The sequence below is a fragment of the Tenrec ecaudatus genome, chromosome 1, assembly GCF_050624435.1.
Source record: "Tenrec ecaudatus isolate mTenEca1 chromosome 1, mTenEca1.hap1, whole genome shotgun sequence".
Taxonomy (NCBI): Eukaryota; Metazoa; Chordata; class Mammalia; order Afrosoricida; family Tenrecidae; genus Tenrec; species Tenrec ecaudatus.
Window position 1 is genome coordinate 261,739,606 of NC_134530.1, and position 27,682 is coordinate 261,767,287.

Below are 27,682 nucleotides of genomic sequence, written 5' to 3' on the forward strand. Positions count from 1 at the left end.
TTCTCATTTTACCCAAATGACAGCTCGCTTAACATTTAAATTTGTTTTGGTTTTCTTGAAAATATATGTAATAAAGCATACACCCACTCAACAGTTTGTACATATACCATTTAGTGACTGTGGTTACGTCTTCAAGATCTATAGCCATATTTCCGCGCCTTTACTGAGTTGTTCCACCTCGTTAACCTAAATAGACTGCCTCCTAATGTTCCTGTCTAACCTTTCAAGTTGCTGTTTCCTATTTGATCGCATGTGCTATTTCTACTATGGTTATAGCTCATACATTCACAGGCTCTTTTTTTTAAGTCTTTGTAGTTTTGAATAGCTGCAGTTTTTTACAGTAATAAACTTATCTTTGTTTCATTAGAGCACCTCCCTCCCTCCCCCCACCACCAATTTCAGTTATAACAGTGGCTTCAGAGGGGATGTGCTGAGCTCGTTAAATTCAAGAACAAGTTCAGCTGAGAAGATTCTGGCAACTGTTTTCTTGTTTGCTTTTTGAGATTCCATTGTCTCCATTTTGCAGCAACCCTATGAGCTCACCCCCATTGTCACAGAGTTTCTTGCGGGAGACAGAATAAGCACAGAAACGTGTGCATTTCTGTTGAGTCTGCCCTCACACATGGACTTCCTGGAACATGGAAATGTGTAAGTTCAACTTAGGGAAGCGCTTTAAGGTGTTTGAACCTACATACTCACTCCCAGCAGTGAGGAATAAAGTTCTTCATTAATTTAATGAATAAAATTAAAAACTACTTAGTCATGAAGAAGTCCAGGAAAGCGGCATGGAGGAATACTTTTCTTAGAGAGTAGCAAGGGCTGTGTTAGGAGAATTATGTTGGGAAGCTTTGCCCCATCCATCCTGTAATCCTCCTCATGCTTCCTTAGACATCTTTTCATTCCCAAAACTCAAGTGCTATGCAAAAGGAATGCAATTTGAGTCCCTCAAGGAAGCTCCAAGGCCCGGTTTTGACGTGGTGTGACTGGAAGCATGCAGAATGCCTTAGGAAAGAGTCAGCGAGATGCAAACCCCACCTTCAGAAGCGAACCAACACCAGTTTCTCACTTTTGAAATGCTTGTTTAATACACCTTTTTATGCTTTTGTAACAATAGTTTGTGTACGTCGGCAGGTAGGTCTAACAGGAGCATAATGCTCAAAGCAGATATTTTTTAACAAGTGAAACTAAACTATTTTTTAATTTTAGTACCACTTTTACTGATCACTTGCTGTGTGCTAGGAACTGTGCGAAGCTTCTCAGGCATTTGTCTCAGTTTAGCAGGAACTCTATGACGTCATCCTCATTTTCACAGTTGTCCAAGTGCCATAAATTACTAATCTCCATGGCTACCTTTGAACCTGGCGCTTCTAAGTGCCTGCTCTTTTCTGCCTCACTATTTCTGTCTACAGTGCCATTTGTTTGGCTGGGTGGCGTCAGGCTCCTCCTGAATCTGCAGTGACTGTGCTTGTGGTGCCATTTCTATTCATGGTGTTTCTGCTTTTCATGTAATCTGCAAGTAAGTACCTCAAATACAAAAGCGAACCAGCCCTAAGAAGATAAGTCAGGTCCTCCCCTTGGATCTGAGTTGATCCTGTACAACAGAAACAAAATGAACAGCTCAAGGTCAATTCTTATGAGGTAGAGGTCAGACATGCCTTCACCCTCCACCATTTTTAACAATTCTGACACCAGCCATCCCTCCCAAGACATTGTCTGCTTTCGATAATTACTTGCAATTGTTATACAGAACCCACAGGTAAGACTCAATTGTGTGGCTTATTAGGAAATAACAGGTTACCTATTGTGACTCAGGATACAGTTATTCAATTAGGACAGCATCTTTCAGTCATGTTCTTGGGCAGGCTTCCTGCTGGCCCTGCTCCCCGTGGCCCCACAGCCCCTTAGCATGTTCAACTGACCTCTACTCTGCTCTTACAGGCGTCAAAAAGCTTGTTAGCTCTGCCGTTAAATGCTTGGAGACACTATATTCCTGCGTTAAGTGTTGGCCCCCAAATGTTAGACTTTCTCTTCATGCGATGGCATGTCCACCTTATCTATCTTGCTTTGTGGACTGGGGAGCCCACCACACTGTCTTACCATCTCATGCCAGTCTCCTGATATGGTTTCTGCCTTTCCTCAGTCACTGCTTCTCCTCATCTGGTGCCAGCCCCAGTGTGACATCTCTCTGTCTCTTGGTCCTAGGAGGTCCTCGGCACAGGCACTTTAGACTCAAATTATGCACCCCACTCTGGTTTCCTCTTTCTTGATAGTAGTTAGGTGCCCCACTCCACCTCCACTCAAGAATTGGCTCTCCTTTAAGCCTGGTGGGATAGCAAAACTGATCAGGCCCCTTGTTAGGGTTCTGTACATCTTATTTGCAGGATCCCACTTCAATTCCCTTGGTAGACCACGAGCACCCCAGTTACACAGTCCCACCCCATTTTATGGGAGTTATAAGACCATACATGACTAGGAGGGCCACCTTAAATAATTCACTATCCCACATACATATTTATTCTTTTTGAGCTATAAATGTTATTATACTATCCATCTGCTGTTTTTTAACGACTGTAATTTGAATTTTGTTCCTCCAGAACAAAGCCATGAGCTGGGACTCCTTAAAGACAGCCAAGGATCCCTGAGATTCCTAGTGGGATCCATTTCTTCAATGAAAGGTGGGCTCTGTTTCAGACCCTGAATGTGAAGGCAGAGGGCTGAAGGTGCCAAGGAAAACAAGTGCCAAGTGGGAACATTTGCCCTCAGACGACTAATCCAGGTGCGCAGGACCCAGCGGAGGTGGGAGAACCAGATTATGGAATGGGGCTGGCCTTGTAACAAGGTCCCCACTTCTGTGACTAGGAGTAAAAAAACTGCTGATTGTTGCACCATTCGATCAAAATGTCTCCCACAAAAGCATCCACAGGCCCCCATGGACACACAGGTGTGTATAAGGTCTGTGCGATGGGAAGTCAGAGGAGCCAGGAAGGGGTCGACACAGGATGAACTGTGGCTTCCCAACAGACACACTCACGCTGTCACTTCCTCTCTGCTACTGTTCCCTAGGATTCCTCCTACTCTCCTGAGATAAATGTCTACCCGGTGGCCTGGTATCAGGCAGGTCAGCTTTGGCACAATACAGACATGACACAATGAACTAACTGTCCCTGACTGACCTGCTGAAGAAGAATGCCAAGGGATCCTGTTTCTCAACATTCCAAAAAGAGCCTTTGACCCCATTACACTTACCATCGATTTGGTAAAGGAATGGACTTCCAGTTGGCCATAACACTGTAGCCACCCCTTTTAGTCACAACCGTCTCCCATGCACACTTCAGTCTTTTTCAGAAGTGAGCTCCATCATTTTTGCTTCCTCAGCAAAGCCAAGGTTACTTTTCAAGTTGGGGAGAGGATTTTGCCTCCACCTGCTTACTTGGTTGGAATAATCAGGCACCACCTTTGCCACCTTTTTGTCTCTTCATCTCTGCCCTTGGCCTCTGGGGGACATTACTGAACCTTCAATCTGAAAAGCAAATCTTCCTCTAGAATGGTCTAGAAGACCTCCCCTCCAGTTCTTCCCCGTTCAGCCATCTGCCCCAACAGCCCAGCAGAAAGCAACATCGTGGTGCAGTGTGGGTGGTTCCACACAATTTAGATCAGTTCCCACACAGATTTCTAAACCTTTAGCATTGCCAGCAGGACTGAGTCCACATTGGTAAGGCCACTAATTAATCAATATTCCTCCAAGAAACCGTGCAAGAAGCACAGACACTGGCTAACGATGTGGATTTGGCTGACAGCTAAGAATCTAAGGACCAACTGTCCGTTTAAGTTGATGAAGGAAACAACAACAGCTGCCTTACCTGAATGCCTCAGTGAGAACACTAACCTGACACTCTGCTAGAAAGGAAAACAGAATGTTCATTGAAGGAGTATAATTATTTCCAAATGGGGAAGCATTTATAGACATCCATGGAAGATGGTGCAGTGCTCTGAATTGTGGGGTGCGCAGTACAAGTGAAATGTGGCGTCGGAAACAAAGGGCTTATAACAGGGACAGGGAGAGAGTCTGGGGAAATGTCACAGAGGCTTTGTTACACTCTAAGCTTAAACATTTTATTAACACCAATAAGCTTATCTGTTACATTCTGAGATTGTTACAGCCGAGGAGTTCACAAAGATTTTTGTTAAGGGCTAATTTTCTGTTACATTTTCAGTTTGCTTCTTTATCTGAACAAAAATCTCTACCTGAATTATACATTTGCAAAGGGATGGTAGAACACAGCAGGCTATCCCAGTGAGTGAAAATTTCATTTGGGAGTCAGAAGGTGAACTAAGGATTGCTATAGATCAATCTTATTTATAAAATTATCTGTAAGTTCTAACTTAAACATTATCAGTTCCATTTTCTATCTGACCCATCCCATCCCACTCCCACCCCCAAACCCCCAAACAGTATCAGATTAAACACTATAAACATTTCCTGGGGTCAAATGCACAAACAATCTTAACAGGCAACAAGTAATTCTTTGTCCGGGTTAGAAATCTTCACTTTTGAGAGCTTTGTTTTTCAAGCAGCCAAAACATTGAAAGAAAAAAAAAAAGCAGGATGATTCCTTTAAAAATGGAGAAATGAAAATCTTCGTTTAATTGGGATTAATTCAGGTCTGAAGCCACTGAATTCAGAAATGCTGGTTTTTAAGAGTCATAGCTGCACGGATAATGCCACATTGCAATTGAAGCAGCTTTACTGCATAAGTCTGAGTATGTATAGCTCTTTAGCGCTTTCAGACATTGCACAGATGTGAAAACTGTATCACTCCATCCATGTGAAAACATGGTTTACACTAAAACCACACCAAACCCCCATGCTTTTCCAGATGAGTTAGGCGAAAAGTGTTTTGATTAGTTAGGGGAAAAAAATCAATTAATGCATTATAGGTAGGAAGGTTTCTTCTTACACATTTATTTTTTTCTTGAGAAAAAAATAATAGTAAATAATCTATATAGTAATGATAATATGACTTACACTTATTTAAGAATTGATCATTTACTAAGAATGTCCAAGTCTCCTACCACAAACTAGTTCTCTCTTCCTAAAGTTGTTGGGGGAAATTTGTTGACTTATGGGAGAAAGGTATAATGTCCTAAATAGCCTAAGAGAGTCACAAATCTTTCCCTTAAAGGCTTCTAGCCAGTGTCTAGAAGGCTAAAGGAAGGCTCTCAGCAGCATTCTGGGGATAATATGTTAAATAAATGATGAGTCTTTGAGGGTCGCCCCCATGACTGTCTGACAACCAGACACATTTTTCCACTGGCAGTCCCCACAAAAGCAGATCCAGCTGCCAAGAGCCAGGTGAAGTGGAGAGACACCACGGAGAGAATCCAGCTGGCAGCCCAAACTGAAGAGTTCTCCTGGCATATTTCAGAGACAGAACTAGTGATATCACATAGTGGGTCTGTGAGCTGCTTATGAGCATTGCTGCTAAAGAATGTCACCTCCCTCGTTGTCTCTTACCCTATTAAATGTCTTGGCTCCTCTCCTGGGCATCTAGGACAGCCAAGAGGACTCAAGAGCACTTGGTTGGTCAAATTTTATGTAGCACCCCCCAGCAAAGTCAGTTGGCTTAATTATGTCTTCTTTGCATCATGGAGTAGACCCTTGATAAATGTCCAGATAATGGACTTTATTTGTGCTAGAAATTCCTCCGCCGCTGCCCCTGCCGCCTTCTCCCTCGCCCCGAATCTATCTGCTTCGCAGCCAGCAAGCATTGAGGGAGTAATATAGAGTACTCGAACAGCAAATAAACAGTCAAGACTCAAGGGGACTTCAGGTTCTACAGCCTTCCACAAACCAAGTGCTTCAAAATGTAAGCACTAATGCAGAGATTTGGGAAAAAGAAAGTTAAGATGTAGGGAGAAAGAAAGGAGTAAGAGAGGTTCAGGTAGCATGGCCGCATACCACGCATATCTGGGGGAAAGCCACATGAGTGAAAACGCAAACCCAGGCTTAGCAGCAAAGTTGGATGAGAAAAGAAATCTATTCTCATTCCATTTGAGTCATATATATATATATATATAGTTGAGTTATATATATATATATATATATATATATATATATATATATATATAGAGAGAGAGAGAGAGAGAGAGAGAGAGAGAGAGAGAGAGAGAGTTACTTTTTGGATGAGGGATTGTTATAAAAGAATAACCCAAATCATTTGACCCCATTCACTCATTACTCCTTCATGCAATGAACACTAATGCCAGCATCATGCTCAAATGCTGAGAAAAATAAAAACATCACAGCCTCCTCTCTTCCTCGTCCATGTGCAAGTGGTGTGCCAGACACCCACGGTAGCCAATGGAGAAGGGACATTCAGCTGTTGAGTTAGCCATGTCTTCTGCTCATGGAGTCAGAGACAACACCTAGGTTTGGTTTGAACCCCATCAGAGTACGGTGCTGTGAAGGGAGGACGATTGTAGTTGCTTCCTGGAGGACCGCTGGCCTTTTCTCTCCATGATACCTCTCAGCTCTGTTTTTAGAAAGATTCGGTTTTTACTTGTAAGTGGAAACCACTTTGACTGGCCTTTCCAGTACAGATGACAATTTAAGGGCCAGAAAATTCCCCAACGACACACAAAGAAAACCACCTTGGTTCCATCTGTCTCAAAGCTGGAGGAGGAAAAGAGGTCAATTTAAGACAAAGAGGTCTAATGGCCTGAGACAAGGTCACAAAGCTTGCTGCTGTTGTTACATGTTGCCAGGTGACCTTCAATTGAAGCTTACCTGTAAGTTCATGGCTGTCCATTTGAGTTCAATTATGAAACCACCATTCCAAGAGTAGGATATAAGCAAAACTAATGGTGCTGAAGGAAGAAGTTCTAGGTGCATTGAAAGCATTAGCCAAAAACAAGGCTCCAGGAATTGCTGGAATATCCACTGACATGTTACAGAGAGCTAAAGAAGCACTGGAAGCACACATGCATCTGTCACAGGAAATTTGGAAAACAGCTACTGGGCCAACTGACCGGATGAGAGCCATGTTTGCACCCATTGCAAAGAAAGGTGACTCAACAGAATGTTCAAAGTCTAGAATGATATCATTAGTATTGCACACAAGTAAACTTTTACTTAAAATCGTCTAACAACTAGTACAGCAACCTATTGACAGGGAACTGCCAAAGTTCAGGCTTGATTCAGAAGAAGACTTTCAACAAGAGTGTGGTAGTCACATAATCTGGTGTCAATTTGACAGGATTATGAGTAAAGGTGTAGAGTCTGGCCTGACAATCAAGATCTAACGAATGAGGCCTCTGTGTGGGCATGGCCTTCTCCTGAGAATTCTGGGAACTCCTGTACTTTCCTCCTTGGAGACAGGAGACACTTTCTCTCTCTGCTCACTCTCTTGGAGATGCTCTACTGACAAGACACGTGGCACTAAAATGATAAACTCCATGCCCTGGGAACTGGAGGAGCCACGCGGAGACCCCTGCCAGCACTGAGATGTTTACAATGCCACTGGATCCAAAGACTTTCTACCCACTGACCTGCGATTGTCCTGCAATTGGCATCATTGCATGTGTTTTGTGAGTTTGAAGAGGACTTTATAGATTGGTATCAGACATATGGGCTAATATCAGACTTATAGGCCTGGACTTGACTGGGTTGGATGCTTCTAAATGTACAATTACCCTTAATATAAAACTCTCTCTTATACACATATGAGTTTCTGTGGATTTGTTTCTCCAGTCTACTCAGACTAACACAAAGAGGTATCATTGCTGATGGATCTTGGCTCAAAGCAGAGAATACCAAAAAGATGTTTACCTGTGCTTTATTGACTATGCAAAGGAATTCTACTGTGTGGCCCAAAATAAAGTAGATAACCTTAAGAAGAATGAGAATTCTGGAACACTTCACTATGTTCATTTGAAACTTGTACATGGATCAATAGGCAGTTGTGCAAACAGCACAAGGGAATACTGCATGGTTTAAAATCAGAAAAGATGTGTGTCAGGGTTATCCTCTCACCACACGTGTTTAATCTAGATAGTTAGTAATCATCAGAGAATCTGGATTATATGAAGAAGAATGTGGCCACAGGATTGGAGGAAGGCTTATTAACAACCTGTGGCATGCAGATGATGCATCCTTGCTTGTTGAAAGTGAGGAGGACTTGGAGCGCTTGCTGATGAAGATCAAGGATTGCAGCCTTCGGTATGGATTGCAACTCAATGTCAAGAAGACCAAAATCCTCACAAGTGGTCCAATAGGCAACATCATGATAAATGGAGAAAAGATTGAAGTTGTCAAGTATTTTTTGTTTTTCTTGGATCCACAATCAATGCGCATGAAAGGAGCAGTCAAGGTGTCCAAAGACATATTGCTCTAGGTAACACTTCTGCACAAGACCTCTTTAGAATATTGAAGAGATATGAGGCATCATCAAAAACAAAAAATCATATCATTGTGAATGAGGTGGGGAGTGCGGAGTGGAGACCCAAAGCCCATTTGTAGGCCATTGGACATCCTCTTACAGAAGGGTATCAGGAAGGACAGGAGCCAGCCAGGGTGTGATGTAGCAACGATGAAACATACAACTTTCCCCTAGTTCCTAAATGCTTCCCCTGCCCCCACTATCATGATCCCAATTCTACCTTACAAATCTGGCTAGACCAGAGGATGTACACTGGGACAAATAGGAACTGGAAACACAGGGAATCCAGGGCAGATGATCCCTTCAGGTCCAATGGTGTGAGTGGTGATACTGGGAGGGTGGGTTGAAAAGGGGGAACCGATTACAAGGGTCTACATATAACCTCCTCCCTGGGGGATGGACAACAGAAAAGTGTGTGAAGAGAGACATCAGACAGTGCAAGATATGACAAAATAATAATTTATAAATTATCAATTTATAAATTCATGAGGGAGTGGGGAGGGAGCAGAAAAATGAGGAGTGGATGCCTGGGGCTTAAGTGGAGAGCAAATGTTTTGAGATTGATAAGGGCAATGAATGTACAAATGTGCTTTACACAATTGATGTATGTATGGATTGTGATAAGAGTCGTATGAACCCCTAATAAAATGAATTTTTTTAAAAAGAATACTGAAGAGCAAGGATGTGTCTGGGATGACTAAGGTGCACCTGACCCATGCCATGGTATTCTCCACTGGATCATATGCATGGGAATAAGGAAGACCATAGAAGAATCAGTGCATTTGAATTGTGGTGCTGGAGAAGAATCTTGAAAGTGTCATGTACTGCTGAAAGGACAAACCAAGCTGTATTTTGAATAATTGAGGCCAGAGTGCTCCCTAGAAGCAAAGATGGTAAGACTTCATCTTATATACTTTGTACATGTTGTCAGGAGAGATCAGTTTCTGGAGAAGCACATCATGTTTGGTAAAGTGAAGGGGCAGTGAGAAAGAGGAAGGCCCTTGACAAGATGGATTGACACAGCGCTGAATCAATGAGCTCAGGTATGGGAACAATTGTGAGGATGGCACAAGACTGTTCCGAGTTTTGTTCTGTTGTTCAGGGTCACTAGGGGTCAAAGACAACTGGATGACACCTTACAACACCGTGAGTCAGTGAGACTTGATGGCAGTGAATTTGAGCCTTGGCCTTGGGTCAATTCATCTCCGTAAAGTCTTCTCTTGGTTCTTTATTTTAGTGTACTTGATGTTCTTTTCTAATGATTGGTCTTTCTGTCTATAGGTTGGTGAATTCTAAGACATTCATCAGTGTGTTCATCTGGGTACATTAGAGAAACAAATACATAGAAACTCATATATAAGAGAGAGTTTTCTATAAAGGGTAAGTGCACATCAAGAAAACATCCCAACCCAGTGCTGCCCAAGCCCACAAGTGCAACATTAGCCCATATGTCCAACACCAATCCACAAAGTTCTCCTCCATCTCACAAAACACATACTATGATGCCGACTGCAGGAGGAAAGCTGAATCAGTGAGTGTGTAAACATCTCAGCGCTGGCAGGGGTCTCCACACGGCTGCTCCATTGAATTGGGGTAGGTCCATGTGGCTTCTCCTTGGGGATGTCTTGCAGGAAATCAGCCTTGCAAGCTGAAACAGGGAACTGACTAAGGCAGTTGCACCCTGGTCCGACCATCACAAAGCAAGAGACCTGAGAACTAAAAAAGTGAGGCTTACAGAGCCATTTATCTCTCCGCCCCTCAATTAACCCCCCATATGTTTATCAGCCTGGTTGTCACAATAAACTAACTACCTCAATCAGTAATACTTATTCTCTACATACCATTTCTCCATTCCTTCAACATCTGTGACCACCAAGCTATACAGTAAACTGGGTGCTTAAAGAAATTAAGTCCACCTTGAGTTGGAGGGTAAAAATCAATGCAAATTACATATTCCTGTTGGAGAAGGGAACCTATAATTGAGGTTTGTTTTCATGAACGATTTCATGCATCAACTACAGCCTGAGCCATGTGCAAAAGGTGAGTAGAAATGATAAAACAACACATCAAAAAAAAAAAGAAGGAAAAAAGAATTGGTAAAACGCAGCACAGTGAGAGCTTTTCCCTGCTCCCTCCCCCAATGCTGTTAAGCAGAGCAGCTGAGACTTTGGAAGCAACACACCCTAAATAGAGATGAAATTTCACACATATGCTCTACAGATTTTCAAAAGAAAAAATAATAAAGCACTTGCAATAGCAAGTAACCTTCCTTGTATTGTTTTTCATAGCTCACTGATTTAACCCCCTGTGGCTAACCCCCTGCTCAAGTGAATTCACAGACAATAGTATTCTGATGCCTGAAGAAGCCATTGACCACTCTTTGCAAATGAGGTTAGAGAAAATACTGAGGCGACCAAGGGCCTTCATAATTCTAGGTTCCTTTTAAATGGTTAACACATTTCTACAACCAAAAGCTACCCTTATTATGAAAACAGTTATTTGTCTCTTGTGGTTTAATGGTTAAGTGTGGGTTGACTAACCAAAAGGTCAGCAGTTCGAAACTACCAGCTGCTCCACAGGAGAAGATGAAGTTTTCTACCCAGTCCAAGGTTTACAGTGTCAGAAACCCACGGGGGCAGTTCCCTTCTGTCCTGTGGGGTCACAATGAGTCCGTACAGACTCTATGGCAGTGAGTTTGGGTTTTGGGTTTCACAATCGCATTAGGCCTGGGTACAGCGCCTGGTGAGTTAAGCAATGTGCTGCTAATGGAAAAGTCAGTAGTTTGTATCCACCCATTATACCATAGGAGAGAGACTAGGTTTTCTACCCCCATAAAGATTTATAACTTCAGAAATCAAAGGGGAAATTCTACCAGGTCCTTGAGGGTTGCTCTAAGGGGAAATTGATGGCAGTGCAGGTAGGTGTGGATAGGATTTTGTTTCACTTTTTTCACTTCATATTTATTTATATTCTGTATTTATTTATTTATTTGCATCTACTTGGTCTTCATATTTATCTTTTGCAGCCTAGTTTTGTTATATTGAGACAACACAATGAGAGCACAAATTAAAGGCCAAGTAACAGATCTACACGACCAGAGACTGATGGCCCCTGGTACACTAACTAAGAGAAAATTGCTAGATACTTGCCTAGCGGGAAAAATGCACACTATGAGAGCTCTACTCTGCCCAGCACGATTCAGCACTTTTTTGGCGGGGGGGTACCCCCATGTACATACTCTTGAAATTATGGGTTGCATCTAGTTCCTCAAATAAAACCAAACCAAACAACAGAACAACCCCATAAATAGGCAGACAACTTCACATCCATTTAAATCTGGTTCTGTCAGTCAGTCCCGAGGCCTTCATGGGCACTTGTGAATTCATCTTTAAAGAGATATTTTCCACCTCTATAAAAATCATCCTGAAAGATAGGGTGTGACAACACGTGCTGCTGACTGCCCATCCCTCACTACTGTCTGAGTCCTTCGGCTGCCTCTGTTGTTGGCACTTTCTAACTAGCTGTACTTAGTGCTGGCTGGAACCCATCAACTGGAAGGCACTGTGATCGGCATGGAGGGGCTGGCTGCCCTTGGCCAGATGTGAGAACCCACCACCCTCGCAGGAGTTAATGTGAGCTCCTTTTGAAAAAAAAAAATTATTCAAGTATCCTGTGTAATGGAGTCCTTCTCCAGGCTGCCCAGAAATGGGGCAAAGATGGCCTGCATGGCATTAGTATTTCTTCAAAAGGTGACTTTGGGCAAAAAAATGCTTATGCCAGTGTGTTAGTCTGGGTTCATTACAGAAACAAATCCACAGAAACTCATATGTAGAAGGGAGAGTTTTATATAAAAGGTAAGTGCACATCAAGTAAATATCCAACCCAGTGCTACTCAAGGCCAAGTCCAACATTAGCCCATATGTCCAACACCAATCCACAAAGTCCTTCTCCATCTCACAAAACACGCACAATGATGCCGACTGCAGGAGGAAAGCCGAATCAGTGAACATGTCAGCATCTCAGCGCTGGCAGGGGTCTCCACATGGCCACTCCAGAACCCAGGGCTGCATCAGGGTAGATCCATGTGGCATTTCCTCAGGGATGTCTTGCAGGAAGTAAGACTTGACAGCTGAAGCAGGGACCTGACTACGGCAGCTGCACCCTGGTCTACCATCAGAAAGCCAGAGACCTAAGAACTAGAAAGGTGAGGCTCACTGAGCCATTTTTCTCTCCACCCTTCAACTAACCCCACGTGTGTTTATCAAACAGGTTGGCACAATAAACTTTAACTGTCTCGGTCAGTTTCTCCACTGCCTTCTCACCTCCCTTAACATTATGGTTTGGGAGAGGAGGGGCACCTTTGAGTGTAGCCCATAGTTTGGTGGGTTAGGCTTTTTCAAGTGGTGGGTTAAGCTTTTAGGTGAGAAGGTGGTGGGTGGTTTTGTCTTGGAAGACCTTCATTTCCAGCCTGCATCCTAGTCTCTGCCACTGATCTGGTGACAGGAAGTAGTGGGACAACTGGCAAGTCCCAGGGTAGCCATCCTCCCAAGTGGGCCCATATTGAGGCTTCCTGATGGCTGGGGGCTTTGGAAAGTGTTTAGATATCTTCAATCACTGAAAGTTTACCTACTGGAGACTTCTCTTACATCTGGCTTTGGGGTGAGGTAATCTGGCAAACTGACTCCACTGGGAAGTTGCAAAATCAAGTAGTTCAGGCAACCATGCAGAAAACAGCATGTCCTTGAGAGGTGACTCACAGAGCACAATTTAATGCCAGTCAAAATACAAAATAGGTAAGTGGGGTCTCATAAGAATGAAATACCTCTATTCTTCAAAGAACTTGGTCAATAAAACAAATAGACTACCTACTGATGGGGTGAAGTTTTTTTGGGGGGGAACTATGCATTTGTTCAATAAGGGTTTAATACCCAAAATACATTCCTAAAAACACCTACAACTTAAGAACAAAAAGACAACACAATCAAATAATAGGCAGATATTTCCCCGAAGAAGCTTTTCAAATGGCCAACAAATACATAAGAAGATGCTCAAAGTCACTGTGGAATGGGAGATGCAAATGAAAACCACAATGAATTACCACTTTGCCCCCACTAGAGTGGTAATGATCACAAAAGCTAACCAAACCCAACCCAAAACACAACAAAACAAACAAACACACACACACCCGGAAAATAACAGGTGTTGGAAAGATTGTGAAGAAACTGGCATCCTTGGCTATTGATAGTAGGAATGTAAAACAATGCAGCCACTATGGAAAACAGGTTGGCAGTCTCTCAAAAATTTGAACAAAGAATTACCATAAGACTTGGCAGTACCATTACTAGGTGTTCATCTAGAAGGAATAAAATCAAGTACACAAACAGAAAGTAGTAAACAAATGCTCACTGAAGCATGTTTCACAATACCGAAAAGGTAGAAATATCTGAAATGCCCATCGACAGATGACTGCGTGAACAAATGTTTCAGTAGAAAATTCAGCCTAACACACCAACTTACCCCCAATATCTCCTGCTCATCTATCAAAGCCGAACTCACTGCCAGGGACTCAGGGTTTCTGAGACTTTAACTGTGGTACGGGAATAGAAAGCCCAGTCTTTCTCTCACGTAGCTGCTGGTGCTTTTGAACTGCAGACCATCTGGATTGCAGCCCAGTGCATAACCACTACACCACCAGGGCTCCTTCTCTTGCTCTTAGGTCAATCAAAATTGGCCTACATTGTCTGTCCCCTTCTCACCACTCAATGGTTCAGTTAAGAAGCCCTGTGGGAGTCTTCCCTGGTCACCTCTGCTGAAGATTCTCTTGAGAAATTTTAGCAGAGACTTCTTTTTGGTAAAGAGGTGCTGAAACACACTACCTACCCAGCAGAGCAATGAGGTCAGAAGTTACAATTAACAAATGTTTGCCTCTTACGCTGTTTTACTCCTGACAGCAACTGGTTTCTTATGTCTAAGAGGTGAAGTGTCACGACCTTTGCTTCTAAGAAGCATTCTGGCTGTACTTCCTAACAACAGATTTGTTTTCTCTTTTGGCAGTCCATGGTACTCTCAATAATCTTCATCAATGCCATACTCAAGTGCAGTGATTCTTCTTTGGTTTTCTTTATTCCTTGTCCAACTTTCACATGTGTATGAGGCCATTAAAAGTACCATGGCTTGGGGCAGGTTCACGTCAGTCCTCAAAGTAACCTCATTGCTTTTCAACACTTAAAATAGGTCTTGTACAGCAAACTTAACCCAATGCAGTGTGTTGTTTAATCACTCCACTGCTGCTTTCATGATAATTGATTGTGGATCCAAGCAAGAAGAAAACCTGGACAACTTCAATCTTTTCTCCATTTATCCTGATGTCACCCATTAGTCTAGTTGTGAGGATTTGGTTTCCTTTACATTGAGTTGTAATCCACATTGAAGGCTGCCATCCTAGACGTTCATCAGCAAGTGCTTCAAGTCCTCCTTACTTCCAGCAAGCAAGAGTGTGTTGTCTGCATATTGAAGGTTGTTAGTAGGCCTCCCTCCAATCCTCAAGTTGAATTCTTCTTCATAGAATCCAGCTTCTCATCGCTTCTCGGCCTTTTGGCTAAGATCAAGTGTAGAATCCAGCTTCTCTGCTGATTTGCTCAGCACACAGCTTGAACAAGTATGGTGAGAGGATACTACCCTGATGCACATCTTTCCTGATTTTGAACCATGCAGTATTCCCTTATTCTATTGTCGTAACTGTCTCTTGATCCACGTACAGGTTCCACATGGGCACAATAAAGTTCCGGAATTCCCATTCTTCTCAAGGCTACCCATAGTTTTTTATCATTCACATAGTCAAATGCCTTTGCTAATCAACAAAACTCAAGTAGACATCTTTCTGATATCCTTTGCTTTGACATCAGCAATGATACCCCTTGTACCATTTCTTCTACTGAATGCATCCTGAACCGCTGGTAGCTTCTTGTCAATGTATGATTGCAACGGTTGTTGGATGATATTCAGTAAAATTTTACTTTCATGTGATATTAATGATATAGTTCTATAACTTGAGCTTTCTGTTGGGTCGCCTTTCTTGAGAATGGGTACAACTATGAATTTCTTCCAGTCAGTTGGCCAGGTGGCTGTCTTCTGAATTTCTTCGCGCAGGTGAGTGAACGCTTCCAGTGCATCATGAGCTTGTTAATATTTCAATTGGTATTCCTCAATCCAGAGAGCCTTGTTTTTGGCTAGTGCTTTCAGTTCTGCTTGGACTTCTTCCTTCAGTACAATCACTTCTCGTTCATCATATGCCACCTCCTGGTACGGTGACTCTGAGTTCTTTCCATCTTCTTTTGACCCTTCTTGCATCATTCAATATTTTGCCAAGAAAATCCCTAAAAGTGCTACTTGAGGCTTGAATGTTTTCTTGAGTGTGTCAACTATAGATAGGTTGTGTTCTTCCTTTTGGTTTTCTAACTCTAAGTCTTTGCACATCAAACAATGGAGCGGCCTATAAAGTAAGCAATAATAGGGAGATAGCACTCTTAGAGCAATCAACTGTTTGATATCAACAGGGCAACATTCACCCAAGGACAAAGTTCAGAAGACAAGAAGGGTAAAGAAAAGTAAGAATGGAAATGGGAAATGTTCTAGAAGTGAGGTGACTGAGGTTACTTTGAAGGGAATGAAATCAATGACATGAACTAGAATTTGTATAAATTGTTGAATAAAAAAAGATTCAATCTCCAAACCTATGCCCAATTCACAATAGAAAGTTTTTAAAAATGAAAAGAAGTTCCATTCTAGATAATTCCTTATTATTCAGAAAGGGACTCTTCGGGTGGTTGTTTAAGCATGTTTTCCCACACGAAAACAACATTTCTTATAACCATTCACTAACGATATCCCATGGATGAAAAATGACTGTACTTTATAAAAAGCAATCAAACCAAACTCATTGCCACGGAGCCAGTTCTGACCCACAATGACTGTAAGACAGAGTAGAACTGCCTCGTGGGTTTCTAAATGTACATATCTCCCTTAGAGTGGCGGATGCTTTGAACTGGTGGTCAGTAGCCCAACCCAAAACTCATTACGCTCCTTTGTGTATCATAGTCAGTGTCACCCAGATGCACTTTCTTCCACTGGTCACTGGGTTGAAGGAGCAATACTTTCGCAAACCTCCACTCTCACTTTCCTTGCCTCTAAACATTTCTGTGGTGAGGAGGCTGAATAGTGTCTGCTGGGCGATGCTCGTGGCAACTCTGACCCTGTGCCCTGCTCTCAGGCCCTAGACCTGTCCTGTTCCAACTCCCTCTTGGTTTCTCCAGCTCTGTCCTCAGAGGTAGGCTGCAAAGACAAGCAGCCATTCCAGCCATAGCCTCTCTGCAGCGAGACCAGGAATGCTCAGCATTACCCTGCTGGCCCTCCCAGCAGTGAAGCCCTCCTTCTACCCTGGCCCAGCGGGTCACATGTGTGAGCACCAGGTAGCACAGTCAAACATCTTTTTGTCATTGTCCCATAATCACCATAATTCCTCCAGCTCCCAAAATAGATCAACTTTGCTTCATTAAACATATCAGTTTAAAGTAAAAGCCTCATTAATATCCTGGGTTGTAAGCTCATTTAACTTGGATAATTGCTTGCCTTATTATCTAATTTAATTTATTCATTTGCCAAACTCTCATCATAAGGCCTCTTCTGCACTTAATTTAGCATTCAAACTAAACACGTCTGTGCAATCTAGAGGGGAACCTGGTACGGAGAGGTGCCTGAAGACTCCTTCTGTCCTGCAAACATCCTCTCTTCTCTCCCTCAGATGCCATCCATGAGATTTTGATCTTGTAAAGAGGAAGAAACAAAATAACAGTATATTACTTAGAAGAAATGGTTTTCTGTTAATGGTGACGGAACAATGTGGCAACAGATAGTGCTGATAGTTGCATAATATGATTAATAGGATGAAAGCAATCATACATGTAAGATGTTGAAATGACAATTGTTATATGCATGCATATATATTTGTATGATATATATATCACACAATAAAACAGGGTACTCAAACAACAAATGAAGGTATATATTTTAGGGAAACTATCAAACTCAAAGCCACTTTTATTTTTTTTAAGCACCCTAAGAAGTCTAAGACAAGTGTGTCACTGAGAGAACTTGTCTGCAGACGCTCACTGATCCCAGAGACATGCTTAAGCATTCTTGGTTTAAAAGAAATCTATGCGTGCCTGTCTTTTATTTACCCTCATACATTTAAAGTTTACTAAGGCCAAAAAACTTAAGGCTGAGAAATATGGAATTGTGCCCAATAGTGATTATGATCTTGAGTGACTATGAAAATTCTTCTTTGTGATCCCATCAGTTTACCCTCGGCTGTGTCCTGCCCTTCACGACGACTCTCTTCCAGTGGAGGCCATCTGAGCCAGCACTTCCCAAATCAAGCCTCCTAACTTTCAGACCATCTCATATTCCGGCAGGAATCCTCTGTTAACTCTATGCCCAGCATTCTCCACTATTGGTGACGCTATGGTTATAGTTACCCATGAGTACGGTAAGAGCAAAGGGATGGGGAGCCATGTCTCAGCCGGTGTACAGTCCTATCATAACATACCAGTACTGGCTTGCAAAAGTTTTCTAGTTCTCCTCAAGTTTTTTAAAATTAGGAACCAATATGTAACTGCTAAGAACAGAATTTCCCTAGCAACCAGGGAAATGTTCCTCCCTCCTGTTGGGTAGATTAAAAATAGCATTGCATGTGCTGCTGTAACCGAATGTAATCTCCAAACTATGTTCTGTAGCATCTCCTAGTCATGCCAGATGTCCCAGTCCCCAGATTTCATCTATCATCAGGGTAACCTTTCTGAGCCATAAATGTAATTCAGCTGCTTAGAATCACGCAGGCCTCCTAGGCCGCCTCTTTGTCTAAAAGGGAAAGAGCTATCATCTTTCGTCATGATCCTGGTGAAGCAGAGGTGAGCCTTTCTTCTCTCGGGGTGCCAACCCTCTGGGCATAAACAATGCCTCAAGATTCTCTCTCCAGATCACGTGGTTTCTCATTGGAATGGCTCAATTTCTCGTGCTCGCGTCCTTTTCGCTCTCTTCTCTTTCTTTTCCGTACTTTCTCTTTCCCTCCCTTCTCCCCCCTCCCTTCTTTCCTTTCTATTAACATGCAATTTCAAACCATTAACATGCTGTGAAGCACAGATTTTCAGTGGCTAGCTCAATAAATTTGGATGACCGTGCATGCAAAGCAAGCTATAGAATGTTCCCCTGCCTTGTTCCAGTCAATCCGCCACCACCTCACACAGCCCAGAAGCAGCTCTTCTCTGATGGTCACCACCCCAGATTAATTTATGTTCCGGAACTTCATTTAAATGGAGTCAGCAGAATAGAGACTTGGATCATCACGATTCTTTCGTGCTATTGCGTATATCAAAAATCACCCTCTAAATTTTTTTACCTTGTGATTTAGGTGAAATTTGCAGAGTAAGTTGGTTTTCCATTCAACAATTCCTGTGCATTTTGTTTTCTGATATGGCTTGCACTCCCCACAATGTCACAATATTCTTATCACTTCCTCCCTGTGGTGATCATTTCTCTTCACACTTCTTTCCTATCCCTCTCTGCCTGATAAGCTTTATCCTGGGTAAATGCTGCCTCTTGATCTCATCTACTTGGTTGTTCTTATGAGTGACGTCGTTCACCTTACAGGCCGTTCTGTCCTGTGGTTGTGCTGCGGGAGTAAGTTTAGTTCTAGGTTTGGGAACTGAGAGCCATAGTCTCAGAGGTTTCACTAGTCTGGTCTTCTGTGCGATTTTCAGTTTTATTCCACATTGCTCTCCTATTATACCCAGGAACTCTTACTGTCACCCTTTTGGAGTGGTCACCACTGGTATCTAGGCACAGTCTCGCTCTTCTGGTCTCAGGTGTGTGGAGGCTGGGATTAAGAGAGTCCATTAGGACTTCAGACTAATTATTTTCCTGCATCTTTGGCTTCACTCGTCCTTGCTTCAGGTCTGAGAGACAATAGTTGCACCTTAGGTGTCTGCTTACAATCATTTCAGGTCCTAGTTGCTACTCACCAAAATAGGATGTAGAATATTGTCTTTGTGGACTGTTGCTAACTGACTTTGGTGTCCCTGGGCTCAATGATTCATTCCCTCAGGTGTTTGATTATAGCTAAGAAGTTTTCAAACCTTTGTCCTTTTATGCTCTACTATATTTTTGGATGTGTTTACAGCATGTATAAATACACATCCTCTTATTCCACATGAGGGTCTATTGATGTGTGTTTCCATTGCTTGTCAGAAATCATTGTTTTTGTCTTTATTTTTCGAGGTGTATGCCACTGTGTGAATATGCCACAATGTGAATACTTATCTATTCATGGACATTTGGTTATTTCTAGCTTGGGGATATTATGAATTTTTGTGAATATTTTTATACTAGTCTTTTTGTAGTCAATCCTTTTATATTTCTCTTGAGCAAATACTTGGAAATGGAATTAGTAGATCATAGGGTTGTTCTGTACTGAACTTTATTAGACACTACTAAATCATTCTCCTCAGTGGTTGTACCTTTTGGAATGTCTATCAATTTATATGAGTGTTTCAATTTCTTGTTAATATATAAAACTTTTAGTCATGCTAGCGGGTGTGTAGGGATATCTCATTGTGGTTGCAATTTGCATTTTTGTGATAATTAATGATACAGGACACATTTTCATGTGCTTATTGGCCATTAGTATCTGTTCAAATCTGTTGTCTATTTATTTAGACATTTTACCTTCTGATTTATTAATAATATACTTTGAATACATATACTTGGTCCAATGTATGTCCCACAAATAGTTTTCTCTGCCCATGGTTTAGGCGTGCACTTTACAGATGACTCTTTTAATGGGCAGAAAGCATTCATTGTGATGTAGTCTAAGTTATTAAATTTTTCATTTTATGGTTAGTCCTTTTTGTATCTTGTTTCAAAAATCCTTGTCTAGGGAAATAATTTCTCCTAATATTTCTTTGAGAACCCTATGGATCTGAATTTTTTATTCAGCCTTTGAGTCATCTCATATTAATTGGTATGTGTGTGTGTCTATGAGTGTTTCTGTATAAATGAATCATGACACAGGGAATGTGGTTCATTTTCCCCTCATATCTTTATGGAAGCAGACAGACACATCTTTCTACTGAGGAGCAACTGGTGGGTTTGAAGCATCGATCTTGTAGTTAACAACCCAACACTTAACCCCCAGCAACACCAGAACCCACCCAAGTCCAGTATCATCCCATTTTAATCTGATTAAGCACCTTATTGCCACCTCGTATAGTAACAAGTACAGAGAAACAGAAAGGTTAGAACACCGTTCAATCAAGTTCAAAAAGGATGGTTGCAGCACTATTTGTTGGAAAGATTGCCTTTACCATTCAATTTCTTTGGTGCTCTTGTCAAAAATAAGTTGGCCACGAAATTGCCGGTTTATTTCTGGATCGTCTCTTCTGTTTCATGATACGTGTCACCATCCTCATGTAATAGCACACGACCATGATTACCGTAGGTCTATGTCAAATTTTAAAATCATGCCATGTTAATCCTTCCATACTCTTCTTTGTCAAAATAGTTTTGGCATATCTGAGTCCTTTGAATTTCCACACAAAATTTAAAATTAGCTTTTCTATTTCTTTTGTTTTGTTTTTAAATTCTCCTGGAAGTTTGAAATGGTACATCAATTTAGAGACAATATCTAACTTTTTGAATCTTCCAATTCATGAACATTGATATAGTTTTCCAAATATTTATGTCTTCTTTATTTCCTGTCTGTTTGTGGTTTTCATTGTTTACCTCTAGTACATTATTTTTTAGATTTATTCCTAGATATTTGGTGTTTAAAAAGTATCATTGCTCTGACAGCACCGAAGTGCTCTAAGCAGGAACCGGGGGAAAAAAGGAGCCAAGTGGATCCAGGCTGGGAAAGAGTTCTCTGGCCCACTGCCAGCAGATCCCAGCAGTAGGAAGCACAAGTGTCAGTTGAATTCCATCCAGGGCCCAGGTGCCTGGGACCCAAGAACCAGGTTTAGCAATGATGGCTGGAGCCTCTCTTAGAAGTTATGGGAGAGTCATCGGTTGTCCCCCACTCCTGGTGTCTCTAGTCCCCAGCCTTCCATCCCGCAGGAAGTGGACATCCAGAATGAAAGGTCAGACAGGTGCTGTTGCAGCATCAGGCGGTGACACGAGGATGATGACAGTAGGGACATTCCCCTGGAATGCCTGCTCAGGCCACAGGAGGAGCAAGGGCAACCTGCCCAAGGAACCTATCCAGATGCTCCAGGATTGGCTGTACGAACACTGATACAATGCTTAACTCATCAGAACAAGAAAAATATGACTGTCCAACAACTACACGATGCACACTTCAGGTCTGTAACTGGTTTATCAACGCCTGCCGCAGGCTGTCCCTAGCATGCTGAGAAAGGAGAACAAAGACCCCTATCCATTCACAATTTCTCGCTGTGGGGCCAAGATTTCTGAAGCTAACTAGGGGGCGTCCACAATTTGCATCCAAAACTACATGCCAGCTCTAGAGGAGGGCACATATCATTCCTTTTCAGCCGGATCAACGCCCAACCTCGGGACGCCATTGTCTCCTAAACTAACATCCATGGGACCAATTTTGGCTCTGCAATCAGCTATCTGCCATCCACGGTGACTGCATCGAATGATGTGTCGTTCTCGTTCAGCCTGTCAGTGGGCGTGGGACAAAACACACATCTACAGCAGATGGCAGCCAGCAACTTTACAGACACCTCTCTCGTGTTCCCAGGGGACCGCTGTCAATCTGGACCAAGTACAAATACACAAAGTGGTCTTTTTTTTTTTCAGCACGCCTCCTCCTACCCCACCGGACCTCAAGCAGTATTTCAGCATCTAGTGGGTATTGCACTCAAAAGGGCAGCAGAGCCGGAGCTTCAAACAAAGCTTATGGCTTCACCCCTTTCCAAGCAAAACACTTCTCACACGTGTTATGACTGGCAAAAGATGGGCTGCATTATTTTATATTGTTTTAATTAATATTTCCACCTGGGATTACTAAAATAAAGCTCCCTGAGATGTCTTCAATGGAATACAGTCATTCCAAGAACTATAAACTCAAAAGTACTGTAGAAGCAAAGGGTTTTATTTTTTCAATGTTTCTTGGTAGATTATTTATAATGTGTGATGGTTCCCAACATCATATGATTTTCCCCCTTCCCTCCCTTGCCATCTCTTCTGTGTGTGTGTGTGTGTGTGTGTGTGTGTGTTGGTGTCTTTTCAGACTGTGCAGGTATGTAGAGAATTTATCACATCATCTTACTCCAATGTGGAACAGGATGCCCACATACTGTCTAATTAATAAATTTTCAACTTTTCCCCCAAACAAGTATGATTCTAGCTGATCTGATGCTGCCTCTTTTTCATGACATAATAAACTATCTCCTTAAAAAAATAGGATTGTTGTTAGATTCTGTCCAATTGGTTCTGATTCCTAGCAACCCTGTGTAGAACAGAACAAACCAGTACCCGGGCCTGTGTCATCCTCACAGTTGTTGCTGTGTTTGTGCCAGTTATTACGTCCACTGTGTCAATCCATCTTCTTTTTCACTGACCTGCTACTATTATGATTTGTTTCATTTTAACTCAAATAGAATAATTAATTTCCTCATGTGTGCTTTTAGTAACATGCAGTTTTAGACACATGGAATGCTTTTCTTTGTCTGCCTACCTGCCTGATACCCTTCTTTTCAAGTACCACATTCCTTGGGAAACGCTTCTCTGTCTTTCTAAACTGATTTAGTCCTCTAATTTCTATGGCCATAAAGGCCTGCATCTGCATGGGTCCCTGATATCGCAAAAATCTTGCCAGATTTAGCTGTTTATTGTCTGTCTTATAACTAGACGTTGAGCTCGTTGAGTGAGGTGGTTATATCGTTAGCACCTATATTTCATAAAATGTTAAATAAATGAGTCAGAATAAAGACTCATAAGTTAAACAAGGACATGGAGCTTCTGTGAACAAAGTATAGAACTTTAAAGTTGCAGGATTCTGCGGGGTCATTTAGTTCATGTACTTTATGAATTTCTACTATATTAGGGTGATATGACCAACAAGCAATGAAGTAGTCTAGTTTGGGCCGTAGACAGATATGATACCTTGTATGCCACTGTGTCCATTAGCTTTAAATGCTATTGAATTTTCATTCAAATTGAGGAACATTGTGAATTTTCTACTTGAGCTGTGATGATTTAGAGTCAAACCTGTATAGCTAATATTTTTCTCCCCTTCTTTATTATACATGCCCAGTTGGGATCATGTTTTGTTGTTGTTGTTGTTAGGTGCTATTAAGCTGGTTCTGACCCTAACTGGTGCTATCCTCATTATGTTTTAGGATGCTTATGTTTACATTTATCCTAATTGATATTCATTGATATTCAGATTTATTGATAATTAAGTCTGACTCAAATGTGAAAGCTGGAAACAAGAAGGATCTCTAGTTGGAAAACATGGCATTGTGATAGAAACAACATCGCTGATTGTATGATGTAATATTTCAAGATCAATGACTTACTTATTCATTGCAAATAGCTTCTTTCAACAGCATAAACCGTGACTCTACACATGGAACTTGCCAGATGGAATTCACAGCTAGCAAACAGGCTACATTTGTAGAGAGATGATGGAGTATTTCAATGTCATTAGTCAGAACAAGGCCAGGTAGTGATTATAAAATAGACTATCAATTGTTTTCAGATAAGTTGAAGTTGAAGAAAATTATAAGAATCCTATAACAGCCAAAGTATAATTTTGACTATAAGCCTATAAACCTACCTTAATTTAAAGATCACTTCAATAATACATCTGGCATATTGAATGCTAATGACCAAACTGCATGCCAGATGAATTATGGAATGGCCCCAAAAGCATCTGTCATAGGTAAGACTGAGTGTCTAGTTGGTTGGGCCAGTAGTCTAAGTGATTTGGCATTTGAAATGTAGTTACCTTGGGCAAATCCAATCTGAATCCAGGCAGGTTTTAAGTCAGTGAGTCAAATAATAAGCTGGAGGCTAATCTTGACTTGTGTAGCTTCAGCAGGAAGATCACAGGTTACAGAGGTGGTTACAGATTAGCTCACATAATTGGATAAATCTAAGGTAAGCAGGTCAGGCTAATGATTGGAGAGGTGAATGAATTCAAGGTCAGCAGGTTAGGTGGCCGGCTGTTCATGGCTCCTGGAGTTGGTAGGCAAAGTGGCAAGTTCTTGACTTAAGTCCAAAGAACCAGAAACTCATGAACCAGATGCAGGATGCAGATTTAACAAAAAACGAGCAAGCTTTTCCATAGCATCCACTTATATAGGAAGTAGACCACAGACCCCAGGAAACGTCCTTCCAATTGGATCAGGACCTGCGTAAGGGGTTCCATTCCACTCTAATCTTCTTACAATTGATTTGCTGCTCAATGAAAATCCTTGGTTCTCTAGAAAAACTAAACCAGTGATGCATGTATGTGTATGTATATAGAAAAAGATTTATATCAAGAAATGGCTCACACAGTTGTAGAAGTGGGTAAGTTCAGTCTAGTTTTAGTCCATGGTCAGAGCTAAGCTTGGGGCCTTTCCTGTGTCCGGAGGTAGGTGTAGGGGCTGACAACCAGGAACCAGGAAGATGAAGCAGGAAAACCCCAGGCTGGTGGATACAGAGCTTAATTACTGAGGTCAGCCAAATGAATCCAAGTAGAGAATTCTGCTGATGGTTCCTGAAACTGGTAAGTGATATTCTGAGAAGCTGATGAACCAGATGCAGGATTCAGACTCATCAGAAGTGAGCTAGCTTCCACATTGTCAATCTGTACTAAATGAGATCTCTCTCAATTGTATCAAGACTGTTAGAAGTTTTACTCTATCTTCCCACAACTACTTTACTACTTCAGAGAAGATCCCATCATGGAGTTGACCACACTCTGTTAGATGATATCATGGGAGAATTCTGGCTCAGCTATCACAGATTTCATTATGGAGTTGATCACAATGTGTTATTACACATCATAGGGAATTACTGGGTTTAAACTGACAAAGCATTGAGAATCCTGGCTCAGCCAAGTTGACACAAAACCTAACTATCACAACCCACCATGCTGAGATTGATAGATATAATTGATATACTGATGAGATTTGCTATGAGAAGCCCATCAATTGAAGGTACATGTCTTAATCCTGACTTCTTTGTTCTAATTACATTTACATGTGAAGTATTATCCTAGCTATTCTACAAATTAGATTTTCTGACTTCCAGACAAGAATAAGAGACTGTCTTAGGCAGGGTTTTCTCGAGAAGAAAATGAGTGCCATATACATAGAGAGTGCCATATATATATATACATATATATATATCGAGAGAGAGAGAGGGATTTTTATCAAGAAAATGGCTCATACAGAGGTAGAAGTAGGAAAATTCAAGTCCATGGGTCAGATGTTAAGCTTGAATCTTCTCCTGACTGCAGTAGCTATAGGGGCTGATGAACTCAAGATCAGTAGGAAGCCGACAGACTGGTGGCTGCAGAGATAAAAGGATCCAAAATCAGCAGGTTAGACTTGTGACTGCTAAAGTGAATAAATCCAAGATTGGCAGATCAGGTGACAGGATGCTGATGACTCCCAGGATCAGCAGGCAAAATGGCAGATAGTTGGCTTTCCAAAGAAATGGAAGTCAATGAGCTACTTGCAAGATAGAGATCTAGCAAAAATCAGGCAAGCTTTTCCACAGCATCCACTTATGTTGGAAGCAGGCCACACCTTGAGGAAGCTTCCTTTCCATTGATTGGACCAGGGCTGTGATCTGAGTGAGGGTGTTGCGTCTCACTCTAATCTTCTTACAACTTACTGACTATTCATAACAAGTCCCATTATTGAGTTGATTGCATATTACATCATGGGGGATACTGAGAACCCTGGCCCAGCCAAGTTGACAGAAAACCTTACTGGTCACAGAGGCACTGGTGATTCAGTGGTAGAATTCCCATCTTCATGGGTGAAGTACAGGTCTGATTCTCAGCCAGTTCCCCTCATGGGTAGTCACTACTCATGTATCAGTGGAATATTGGTTGTTGCTATGAGTGGTCCTAATCAGATTTCAGAGGAGTTTCTAGACTAGGATGGACTACAAAAAAAGGCCTAGGATCTGCTGATAAAAATTAGTCAATGAAACCTTATGGATCACAAACTGGAACTTCAGCCAATTATGGGGATGGCCCAGACCTGGGTAGTGGTTTGTTCCATTGTGAATGAAGTCGCAGTGAGTTGGTGGCCTACTTAACAGCAGCTAACAGTAACAACACATATTGGTGTTCATTATAACCTCTTTAAAACCATTCTACATTTTTATATATGTATATAAAATATTGGTAAGAATCAAATCTGTCTTAGTGCTCCTGTAACAGAAATACCACAAGTGAATGGTTGTAAATAACATAAATGTATTTTATCACAGTTCAGGAGGGTAGAATCCAGAATTCAGGATACTGACTCTAAGGAAAAGCTTGCATTGTATGATAGGTGAATTATATGGCAAAAAAAAGGTTCAATGCTTCCCCTACTTCAGTAAAATACTGAGAAAGAAATAAAACCATAGTTTCAATACTCTCAAGTCCTAGAATCTGTGACTGTTAGGTCAAATAGCAATGCTAGAGAGTTAAACCAATGTCCAGAATGTAGTTTTCTTAATATCTCTACCTGCCTTCCTTCTACCTATAATAGGGGAGAACTTTGTAAAGCATATTTTGAAAAGAATATAAAAATAGAAACCTGGCAATTAGAGAGTAAACAAAGTAAAATAAGAACAATCAAGCTGCATTAAGGCATAATTCCAAGCGTAAATATCAAAGAATAGAACATAGTTTGTTAAAAGGGCAAAATTGAAATGCAAAATATTTCCCAACGAAGCAGACAACCAGAAAATTGGATTTACAAGGAAAGCCCAAGACGCAGCTCGGGGCAGAGGAAGCTTTCCACAGAGCAAAGCGCCTCAGGCTCTCAGGGTGCTGATTCTTTGTACTGCACCAGGCCCCGACAGTACAGCACTGTCTCACTGTGTGGCTGGTCCCCAGCTCCAGACAAAAGGAATGGCGGTGGGACGAGGTAAGGAGACAATGCGGGGCCCAATTCACATCTAATAGCATTTAGAGGACGCACAGACTCTCCGACCTCATCCACTGGCCAGAA

General features: G+C 41.8%; 1 pseudogene; it reads left to right on the forward strand.

Moving 5' to 3' along the window:
• Positions 1-21,666: 21,666 nt before the first annotated feature.
• Positions 21,667-22,499, forward strand: LOC142440256 (homeobox protein TGIF1 pseudogene; annotated as a pseudogene).
• Positions 22,500-27,682: the final 5,183 nt, after the last annotated feature.